A 12226-nucleotide genomic window follows, 5' to 3' on the forward strand; every position below is an offset into this window, starting at 1 on the left:
GCGGAGCCAGCGAGGCGGCGCGGCCAGAGCGACCGCCAGAGCGGAAGTGGGTCGCCATAGTTACCGGCCTAAAGGTTGTGGGCGGGGCCGGGCGCTTGCTCTTTGCTCAGCTCCTTCCCTCCCTGGTAGAGGCAGCCGCGCTCAGTGGTTAAAGCCAGGGCCCGATTTACGTATAAGCTAAACAAGTTATAGTTTGGGGCCCCCCAGAAAATGAAAGGGAAAAAAACTGGATGTACATTTCCAAAATATAAGATAAAAAACAAATAAAATAAAACCTACATGCAGCAACAGTGTTTTGTTTTGTTTTGTGTTGTGTTGTGTTGTGTTGTGTAGGCTCCTATGATGTCTCTGCATGTGAATTATAGTGTGACCTATAATTCTTTGGTTTGTTTGCTAACATCAATATTGCTTTCCCATACCCTCCAACATTTCTCCGATGAAATTAGGGGTGTCCTATTCAATTGTTATTTATTATTATTATTATTATTATTATTATTATTATTATTATTATTATTATTATTATTATACTATTTATACCCTACCCATGGGTTGCCCAAGCCACTCTGTACAGCTTCCAACATTTATAAAAACATCATAAACACTAACCATTTAAAAACTGTCAACATTCAACATTTATCTGGTGAAAATAGGGATGTCCTAAGGAAAAGCGGGTCATTCCAGAATCAAATCAGAAACCAGGACGGCTTCTATAAATCTGAGACAGTCCCTGTAAAATTTGGAGGCGCTGCTTTCCCCTTTCATTTGGAGGTTCAAAGCTGTTAACAAAAAAGTTGATATTTGAAAAATTCAGTCATTAGAAACATTAAAATATTCTGATATTAAAGTAAAAGTTCTTTTTTAAAAAAACAGCAACAAATCACATAAATTAAGGGTGGGGAGCCGGTGGCCCTCCAGATAAACAATTAGAGATTGCTTTATGGAGATTAGGCTGCTGTTAAAGGCAGAGGCACCAAAGATCTGCTGTGTTGCAAACAGAAAAATCTGGCAACCCGCCGTGTTGCTTTTAGGTTGCCAGTTAAAGGCAGAGGAGCAGGGCCAATAATAAAGTTTGGCACTGCTATAATTAATTCATACCTACTGTTACAACACCAATGAGGACACCATCAAACCACAGAATAATCGTTTGCTCAGAATGGGAGTGTGTTCAGAAGTGTCTGCTTAAATTGGCGTATGAGAGCAACTTCCAAAGTCATGATGGATAAGGCTGCATTTCCAGAGGAGTGGTTGTGTTAAGGGTCTTGTTGTAGCAAAAACAGTAAGAGAATCTTTGGGCACCTTATAGTCTGCCAAATATAGCCTATTGGGCATAAGCTTTCCTGGCCGCAAGCCCATTTTGTCAGAAGCATAAAGTAAAATCCTGATAGACAGGCATATAAAGGAGAAAATTGTAAGCTGGGAGCTGAATGGCAATGAGATGCAAAAATCACAGTCAGTGGTGATTAGAACTTGATTCTATGTTAAACCTTTAGCCTTTTGCAGTGATCATTGTTGAGATGATTAAATTAACATCTGTGGTGGGGCAGGAATTTATATGCAAAAATAGTCATAGATAGCACAGATATCCTGGCATTGGTAAGTGGATTAATCTAAGTAGTGTGTTAACAAAATCCTTTGTCTCCATTGGCCATGACTGATGGTGTTGAACTTCCTGATTAACCATTATTCAGCTGTTTCACAGCTGTAGTTGTAGAAGATCCTATTCTGAGACCATCTTCAATTTTACCTCCTGGCCAGATGATAAATGACTGCTGTCTGTTAAGAGTGAGGGTGGGGGGACATAAGCTGCTTCTCAAGCAAGTTATCATCATCTCTGTTATTGCTTGCATATTTTAAATGTAGATGATAAAAGGTAAAGGGGCCCCTGACCATCAGGTCCAGTCGTGTCCGACTCTGGGGTTGCGGCGCTCATCTCGCTCTATAGGCCGAGGGAGCCAGCATTTGTCCACAGACAGCTTCCGGGTCATGTGGCCAGCATGACAAAGCTGCTTCTGGCAAACCAGAGCAGCGCACGGAAACGCCGTTTACCTTCCCGCCGGAGCAGTCCCTATTTATCAGGCAGCCCTGTTTAGGGAAGCTTTTAATGTTTGATGGATTTCTGTATTTTAATATTTTGTTGGAAGCCGCCCAGAGTGGCTGGGGGAACCTGGCCAGATGGGGGGGATATAAATAATAAATAAATTATTATTATTATTATTATTATTATTATTATTATTATTATTATTTACTTGCACTTTGATGTGCTTTCTAACGGCTAGGTGGGCAGGAGCTGGGACCGAGCAACAGGAGCTCACCCCGTTGCAGGGATTCGAACCGCCGACCTTCTGATCAGGAAGCCCTAGACTAGGGGTCCCCAGACTACGGTCTGCGGGCCAGATGCGGCCCTCCGCCCCACTGCGCGCGCACTTCCCCGCCCTACGGCACCGGCCCAAAGGCGGGTAAGTCTGGGGACCCCTGCCCTAGACTCTGTGGTTTAACCCACAGCGCCACCTGGGTCCCTCTGAATGTAGATGATAGTATACTTCAAATATATTAACGTTTTAATTGAATTTTTTATATTTACAGTAGTTAATTCTTGTTTACAGGTTTTACTGCAATCAAGCAGTATATACATTTTGTTAAATAAAGGAATGCAATGAATTATCCCTGTGAATTGGTAGGGTTTTTATTAATAATAATAATTTTTATTTATTATTTAATAAATTTGTATACCGCCCTTCATCCAAAGACTACGGGGCGGTTCACAAGATAAGATTACAAAATGAAACACAAAATACCTAATAAAACAAAAAGCAAAACAAACCAATATTCCCGCCCCTCCCCCAGACACATCTAAAAGGCCGTAGAATGTCAAACTGGCCAAACGGCTGAATTTTGTATCTTCTGTTGGAATTATTCTGTATAAAAGAAAGGATAAAGATTATGCAAAAATTTCATAGAGATTGTTGTGTATTGAGTCAAAGGATTTTATATCTGTATTATTATTGTCTGTATTTGCATTAGGATAAAGTAACTGCCTTTTGGTTCCAGAGGGTACAGCTACTATTGGTTCATTTAAGCTGCTGTATTTGGATCCTCTGTCTTATTGGTTTCCTCCAAAAGGCAGCACTGTGATTGCCTGATATTGTTCCCTCCAAAATGTATCCCTTTCTAGCTAGTAAAATGTAGCCTTCCTGCCCTCAGAGTCAGTCTTGTTTACTTTAATAATGAAGTGTTACTAGAGAACTGTCTCCAGCATATTATGTCAAGAAGAGCTGAAATCACAAACCCCACGTCACAACAGAGATACAAATAACAAACACAAGAAGTAACTTTCAGATGGGAACACAGAGTCTTGTGGCATCCTAGAGACTGGGAGTACAATGCTAGCATCTACTCAGAAGTAAGGCCTACTCAATAGGGAAACATGCAGATGGCCGCTATAGCTGCCAAGTTCTCCCTTTTTTTAAAGGGAAATTACATTATGCTGAATAGGCTTCCTCGCGAGAAAAGGGAAAACTTGGCAGCTATGATGGCCGCAGGTGCAATTCCTGGTATCTCCTGGATGGGCCGGGAGAACCTCTGCCTGAAACCTGGGAGAACTGCTACCAGTCATTTTGGATACAGGTAGGTAGCCGTGTTGGTCTGGGTCGAAGCAAAATAAAAAAATTCCTTCAGTAGCACCTTAAAGACCAACTAAGTTTATATTTTGGTATGAGCTTTCGTGTGCATGCACACTTCTTCAGATACACTAGAAACAGAAGTGTCAGACCCTATCTATATATACAGAGGGTGGTGTGGGTGGGTGGGAATGGGTGATGGGCTGATGGGAGTGGTAAACCTGTTGATGGCTGTTAACGACTGCTGATGACTGCAATTAGTCCGGGGGGGGGGGGAGCAAGGGCTGAGGTGCTAAAGAAAGCTTGATCATGCATAATGAGATAAGAATCCGATGTCTCTATTCATCCCAGGTGGCTCCATGGTTTTAAGCTTGGTAATGATTTCCAATTCAGCAACTTCTCTTTCCAGTCTGTTCCTGAAATTTCTCTGTAATAAAACAGCTGCTTTGAGATCTTGTATAGAATGTCCTGGGAGATTGAAGTGTTCTCCTACTGGTTTTTCAGTCTTATGGTTCCTGATGTCAGATTTATGTCCATTTCTCCTTTGGCGTAGGGTTTGGCCTGTTTGTCCAATATAGAGAGCTGAAGGGCACTGTTGGCATTTGATGGCATACACCATGTTAGAAGATGAGCAATTAAATAGTCCTGAGATGGTATGTTGGATGTTGTTGGGGCCAGTAATGATGTTGTCATTTTGGATGATACTGAGCTAGATTTGACTTGGTATACGGCAGCTATGAACTCCATGGAGCTTAATCCCAGATACCAGTAAATGGGGTTAGAACTGCAACTTAAAACATTTATCACGGCACATACGTTCATGGAGTAGAGTTATACTCACAAAATGTCCTCCTCAGTTGCAGGTATATATATATGCTCATAGGGTAGGGATTGTAAGCAGTAAAGTCTGACGGAAATGCAGTGCAAAAAGAAGACGGGGATGATTCATTTAGAGCTTGGATGTCTGCAAATAAACACAGCGACCCTTCACAACATCAGTGACAGGTGATAACACAATCAGCATTTGACTCACCATAGCCAAAATGTGCCATCACAGCTGTTGTGAAGGGTCACTGCACTTATTTTGCAGACATTTAAGCATCTATGGCACAAAAATGTTCTTTGTTTACAGTTAACATTTAAAGCAGGCATAGAAAAACTGGGCCCTCCAGATGTTTTTTAGACTACAGTTCCCATCATCCCTGACCACTGGTCCTGTTAGCTAGGGATGATGGGAGTTGTAGCCCCAAAACATCTGGAGGGCCGGGTTTGCCTATGCCTGATTTAAAGTCTTCCTGCTTCTTTGCATACCTTCTTTCAGCCCTTTTCAGAACCCCTTACTGTAGGTCATCAATGTTATCCCCCACATTGAAGGTTAAAGCTGAGAGAAATTTGTCTGAGCCCAAGTGCCCTTGCATTGCTGCAGGAATTTGTACATCCAGCGGTGATGTCAGGGCAGGTCAACAGCCTGCACAGCAGAGGTCAACAGAATGAGCAGGGCTGGCTTGCCACATTTGGAAGTTGTTATGGAAATCACAGAAGGCGGGGCACATCTTTAAAGCTGTTAAATGTTATAAACATTATGCATAAATGTATCCTTTCGACTTGCCAGCTCAGGGAAGTTACAGTACCTAGTTTTAAAAATCATATAAAATCAACTCCAGTTTCCTCCATTCCAACGCTATTTTGCCCTTGAAAAGGGACTCCAGGAAGTGCCCAGAGGCACTTTGCTGAGCTGATTGTTGGCCAAGCCTAATCCCATCACCAGACCCACCCAGGTGGCAGACGATCCAAAGCCCAGGACCTTATTGTTCTTTTCCTGTGGATACTCCTGGTACTTATCACACATTTACTTTTGCCCTGAACCATTACCCTTATGTTAATCTTGTTTCTCCCCTTCTCACTGTTTCTGTTCTCTGCCCTTCCCTTCTCTATGCTGACTCTGGAACTGTCAAAATTTAGAACTTACCTGTACATTGTAAATTCTTTGGGGCAGAGACCTTTATTTTTTCCCTTTCTTGTTATAAACATTGGTGAGTCGCTATAAACGGTATTACTTTTCACAGGCAGCGTCTCCACCCCCCATTGTTCTGCCTGGACACTGACTGGACACTGCCTGGACACTGAGGTACAGCTCCGAGGGCCTTCTGGTGGTTACCTCACTGCAAGTGAGGTTACAGGGAACCAGGCAGAGGGAAGGAAATGTCAAGGAAATAAACTGACTTTTGGAAGACATCTGAAGGCCGCCCTGTTTAAGGAAGTCTTTAATGTTTGATGTTTTATTCTGTTTTTAATCTGTTGGGAGCTGCCCAGAGTGGCTGGGGAAACCCAGCCGGATGGGCGGGTTATAATATTATTATTATTATTATTATTATTATTATTATTATTATTATTATTATTATTACCGGTATTACTACTACATTTCCAGGACCTGTTATTTTAATGTAAAAAACTACCAAAAAACAATTACCCTCTTAGGGTCTCTATTTTCCAGGGACAGTCCTGGATTTACAGGCGCTGTCCCAGTTTCTGATTTGATCCCAGAATATCCTGCTTTTCCTATTTTCATTGGAGAAATGTTGGAGGGGTATGCAATTAGAATTAAGGTTTAACAAGTTCTGGCTTTTTTTCTTTTCAGCATTAACTTAGGGAATACCTAGGCAGCTTCCAGGCAGAATGAAATTCTAGTTTCAAGAAATGCTTTTGGAATGTTGGTAAAATACCAAGTGAGACCAGCAATCCACCAAGCTCACACTGTCTGGCAGGAGGTACCTCTCTCAGGCTCCAGGGGGGAAGGAGTTTTGTTCAGCCCTTACCTGGAGATGCCAGGGAGGGACTGAACATGAGACCTCCTTTTTGCAAAGCATGCGGTCTGCCACTCTCGGTGCTGTGCTCATGACAGCTTCTGCTCTTGCCTTCCCACCCCCAGGAACAGACCACCAGCCTGTAGCACATGATCAGTTCATTTCAGGTGCCTGGTCTCAGTCCAAGATCCCAAGCGATCCACCTGCTAACGGGGGTGGCTTACTAGTTTGTGCATCTGCTTTGTGGTCCCCTCCAGTTCTTTCAACCAGAAGCTGAAACCCCAGCGGGCCTGACTCAGCAGTGCGTGTTTCTGTGGGAGATAATCTGAGGTCTGCCAGGCTTCTGGGAATAGGCTTCTGTCCCAGATAAGGCAGGAGGGAGTTTGCGGAAGGGAGAGGCCTGCGAGCAGAGATTTTACTTTCAAAACAATTTGGCGTCTGTTGCATTTCTAAATGTTTTCAGACACGGAGATCCATTGACATCCCCCAACCCCCCCCCAACTTCCCCAAATATATATCTGAGAGGTGTTTATTGGAGAGACGCCACTTGATTGATGATATGCAAGCAGTCAATTCTGCATAGAATTGTTCATTTTTTGCTTGCTGCAACGACGATGACAGTCTCGGGAGCTATGCAAAGGCAAAGGAGAGATGGGCTGGAGCAAAATGAAAATATATTACTCGGTTTGTTGGTTGGTTTAGGTAAAATTAAAAAATAAAATACCACCCTTCATCAGATCAGATTCTAGGGCAGTGTACAACGATAAAAAGAATAGATTATTGAAAACCCAATACAATACAATAAAATAACAACATGAACTTCTATAAGAAAAGACAGTAAAGGGGGGGGCACATGGATCAAACTACCGTAAGGAATTATGCAAATTAAAATATCTTTAGTTTTAGAACAAGGCCTGTAGCTCAACGACAGAGCATCTGCTTTGCATGCAGAAGGACCAGGTTCAATCCCTGGTGTCTTCAGGTGAGAATGGGGGAAAACTCCTATCTGCAACCCACTGCCAGCCAATGTCACTACTGAGCTAGATAGACCGATGCCGTACGTTTTAGTTAGTCTTACATGTATACCACGCTTTCTCCCTTGTCTTCTTCTCTCAAAGAGAAGTCTGCACCCAAGGAAACCAAATTCTGGATCAGATACAGCTGAATTTGGAAACGCATATGTACATTCTGGAACGTGGAGCAAATTCACAGAATTTTCCTTACTATTTCTCTCTCTCTCTCTCTCTCTTTTTGCTAGTCGAAAGGAAGGGCACAGAAGTTCTTCTCTGACTGTGTGAAATCTTACTCAGTCAATTCACCGAATTGAAAGATTTCAGCAGAAAATGGCTCCAACCAGATCTTTGCAACCATACGAACTAAAACCAATGTTTTCAGGATAGCAAATTCTGAATGCAATGCTCACATTATTTTCTTCTGTGCTCCCACAGAATCATACCAATGGTCCCTGATTAGATAGTGTGATACACACACAGAGTTATATAATCCTGATTATAATATGATTATCTATATATTGTAGTCCTAGGCATACTTACACAAGCAAGTTCCACTGGCAGCAATTTGCTTCTAGGTAATGTTTCAGGGTGGGACCCAGGTGGCGCTGTGGTTAAACCACTGAGCCTAGGGCTTGCTGATCAGAAGGTCGGCGGTTCGAATCCCTGTGACGGGGTGAGCTCCCGTTACTTGGTCCCAGCTCCTGCCAACCTAGCAGTTCGAAAGCACGTCAAAATGCAAGTAGATAAATAGGAACCGCTACAGCGGGAAGGTAAACGGCATTTCCATGTGCTGCTCTGGTTTGCCAGAAGCAGCTTTGTCATGCTGGCCACATGACCTGGAAGCTATACGCCGGCTCCCTCGGCCAATAATGCGAGATGAGCGCGCAACCCCAGAGTCGGTCACGACTGGACCTAATGGTCAGGGGTCCCTTTACCTTACCTTTAATGTTTCAGGGTAGGAGACCTTTAATGTTTCAGGGTGGACATGCCAGAAGAATATTAGCACAGCAGTTCAAAGTCTTGTAAGGAGAGAATCATAGAATCACAGGATAGTAGAGTTGGAAGGGGATCCCAAGGGTCATCTAGTCTAACCCCTTGCAATGCTTCCCAATGTGGGTCTTGAACCCATGACCCTGAGATTAAGAGTCTCTGCTCTACTGACCAAGCTATCCCAGCCAGCTGTCCAAAGCAATCAGTTTGCTTTCAGGTAAGAGGTTTGTGCACCTGTGGAACCACTGTATATGAGCAAACCTGCGCTGTATACAGCTGGCCATAGGCAAAAAGCACAGATCAAAGGGTCTTCCTTCTCTTTGGGTCGGCTGGTCCTGGATATCACTGGCAACAGGACCCAAATTGCCGTGGGTATGGATGGATGAGAGGGGTGCATAATGCCAACATATTCCCCTCTCCCTTCTTGTGATGCAGATGGGGCGGCATATATCTTCAAATGCTACCTGGGACTACGGCACAGAGTTCCCCCCCCCTTGTGCATTATTAGCCACACAGCCTTTAAATTCTTTCATCTCACCCAATGTGCCTGAGGTCAAACAGATATTTCACAGTGCAATATGTCCCCCTAGTGCTCGGCTGGGCCTGCAGCTGCTGTGGCTACTGAACACAGAGCAGGCAACCAGAGCAAGGAGTGGACTTGTGGAAGATTGAGGTGGGGTAGGGAGCCTAAATTTTGTTATTGTTTTTATAGGTAAAGGTAAAGGGACCCCTGACCATTAGGTCCAGTCGTGACCGACTCTGGGGTTGCGGCGCTCCTTTCACATTATTGGCCGAGGGAGCCGGCGTATAGCTTCCAGGTCATGTGGCCAGCATGACAAAGCCGCTTCTGGCAAACCAGAGCAGCACATGGAAACGCCGTTTACCTTCCCGCTGTAGCGGTTCCTATTTATCTACTTGCATTTTTGACGTGCTTTCGAAAGGTTGGCAGGAGCTGCAAGTTGCATTTTCTACAGATCAGTTTCATTCGTTGTGAGACATTAGTGTTGCATGCAGTACAGTGATACCTCGGGTTGCAAACACCTCAGGTTACAAACACTTGGGTTACAGACTCTACTACCCTGGAAGTAGTACCTCACTCAGGTTAAGTAGTACCTCACTCAGGTTAAGAATGGTTTCAGGTTAAGAACGGACCGCCGGAACAAATTATGTTCGTAACCAGAGGTACCACTGTATTAGGTTGGGAAGAAAAGAGGGGGGATGTTGAGTGGGGTGGGGTGGCAATGCTTCTCTTCTTCTACTTAGTGTATGTGTTGGGTTTTGTGTCAGCATCACTTGTGTGGGTTCTCTTTCTGTTTGCCGTTGAATTTCCTTGGTGGTGAGAGAGGTTGGGGGGTGGCCTAGGGTGTGATTGGTTGTCTTTGGTTGGCTGTAGTGAGATTTGTTTTTGTGGGGAGTGGGTTTGGGGTCAGGTTAGCCATATTGATTTGTATGCTGTCGGTGGATTCTTCTTCTTGGGCTATGTATGTGATAAAGGGGAACCATACTGGGGTGAAGGCATCTTCTTCTATTTGACCTCGTGTCTGTTTCTGTTTATTGGTTAGTTTTTCTAATAAGGCTGTTTCCCATACTATTTGATACCATTGGTCCATGTTTACTCCTGACAGGTCTCTCCAGTGTCTGGCTATGATGCTTCCAGCAGTTGAGTTATGAGCTCTTTATAATGTGAGTGGGCATTATTATCTTGGATGATGTTCAGTAGGGCCAGTTCTGGGGTCACTTCTAATACTTGCTTAGGTTTTTTTTTGCATATTTCTTGTATGACAGATGTCCAGAAGAGTTGGATTTGGGGACATTCCCACCACATGTGGAGGTATGTGCCTGTGGAGGAGCATCCTCTCCAGCGTTTTGGTGAGGCTCCTGGGCATATCAGCACTAGTTTCTGTGGTGTTAGGTACCACCTGCAGGTGAGTTTCAGAGTGAGTTCTTTTCTTTTAGATGAGATGGATTTAAAGGGAGGTTTAGATTGGGTGGGGTTAATTTCATAGCCTATGTCGTCCTCCCATTGTATTATTATTATTATTATTATTATTATTATTATTATTATTATTATTATTACGTTGAGGGGGTTTGTGGGATTTTGGAGCAGTATTTTGTATATTGTGGATACCATCACCTTGCCGTGTCCCTTTGTTGTTAGGAGGAGGTTTTCGAAGGTTGTCAGGGGCCTAGTTGCTGCTGATTTTACTACTGGATTGTTTAAGAAGGCATGTAATTGGTGGTGTGTTAGCCAGTGCAACTGGGTGTCCCCTAGTTTGTCTTGTATTTATTGTGTCGATGTGGGTTTGTTATTTTTGTAGAAGTCTGCTAGGCGGTATTAGCCTTTGGCTTACCAGGTTTTTATCTGGAGGTTTTGTGCTACGTGGTGGAATAGTGGGCGGTGAGCCAGGGAGAGAGCCTAAATTTTGTAAGGCCAGAGCCTCCTGCCTCAGATTAACATAGACAAAGGCATACTTCATTGGTGCATGATCTGAAGGTGTAAAATGCTTAACCAATGTGGGTTTAATTGGCCTTACTAGGGGTGTGTCAGAGAGGTTAGCCATACACACACACACACACACACAGAGAGAGAGAGAGAGAGAGAGAGAGAGAGAGAGAGAGAGAGAGAGAGAGAGGTATGAGGAGCTGAGAGATTCAGGCTAGAGACAGAAAACTGCATTGTCAGATTGTTGAAGGTGATGTGATACCGTCACGGTTACCTCTGGTGTTCACATTCGTTATTTCTATATACCCCTTGCATCTTTGGGCAAACATGTTTCAATTTTATTTTATTTTTTACATATACCTGTGAAACCATTTTGCCCCACGATGATAATGCGGCAGAAAAGCAGTGTGTGCCCAACACAGGAGCGGATGGCTCCATCATACAGTATTCAACTGTCTTCAAAGCCATTCATTGCCTGTCTCCAGGCACAGCTTATTTAATTAATGTTTGGGTACAAAAACGCCCAGAGCGGCTCAGTCCCTATCTGAGAACAGCTAGATTAGCCGTTTTAGGATTTTCAACAACTCTAGTCCTGTGCTTTAATAGCTGTGCAACAAGTTAAAAAACCAAAAAGGTTTTATCACAGCATTGCCACGAGAGGAAAAGCTTCACAGGTTGATTTCTGTCAGTTATGTAGATAATAAAGGCCAAGCTACACATGACTGGATCACACACATTTTCTTTTTTTTTAATGAAATTGAGTGGTGGTGGTGGGGCTGCAAGTTTGACTGGAGCAGGGTAGGAGGAGGTGATTTTATTTCTCTCTTTTCTCCTTCATGCCTTTTTTCTACTCAGAATCGATCCCCCAGCTGCTGCTTGTCTGTCGCCTGGGGAAAGGGAATACTTCCCTTATGGGACAAAGAGTAGCCGGGGCAGGATTTTTATTTGAGAAATGACATGGGTGTGTGTGTGTGTGTGTGTGTGTGTGTGTGTGTGTAATGATGAAACACATCTTCTCCCTGACCCTGTTGCTTCTCTGATCCATTTGGCACCCTCAATGCAAGAATGGCAATTGGATGGTTCTTATTTTTATACACTGACCCCAATCACTGTCCCGTCTAATCTATCATTTTGTTTTACATGGCAACCGCACAGGGCCGGCCCTACAGCCAGGCTGGGTGGCAACGGGCACCACGGCACCAGCCCACCAGGTGGGCGCCGCGAGCTGCGCCTGCCTGCTGGCCGGCCGGTCCGCCGCGCAGCTGCGCCCACGGCAACCGCGCTGTGCCTGCCCGCCCGCCGCGCAGCAGCGCCTGTGGCAGCCGCTCTGCACCCGCCTTGCCCACCGTGCTGGGAAAC

Source organism: Zootoca vivipara, chromosome 2 (assembly GCF_963506605.1).
Source record: "Zootoca vivipara chromosome 2, rZooViv1.1, whole genome shotgun sequence".
Classification (NCBI taxonomy): Eukaryota; Metazoa; Chordata; class Lepidosauria; order Squamata; family Lacertidae; genus Zootoca; species Zootoca vivipara.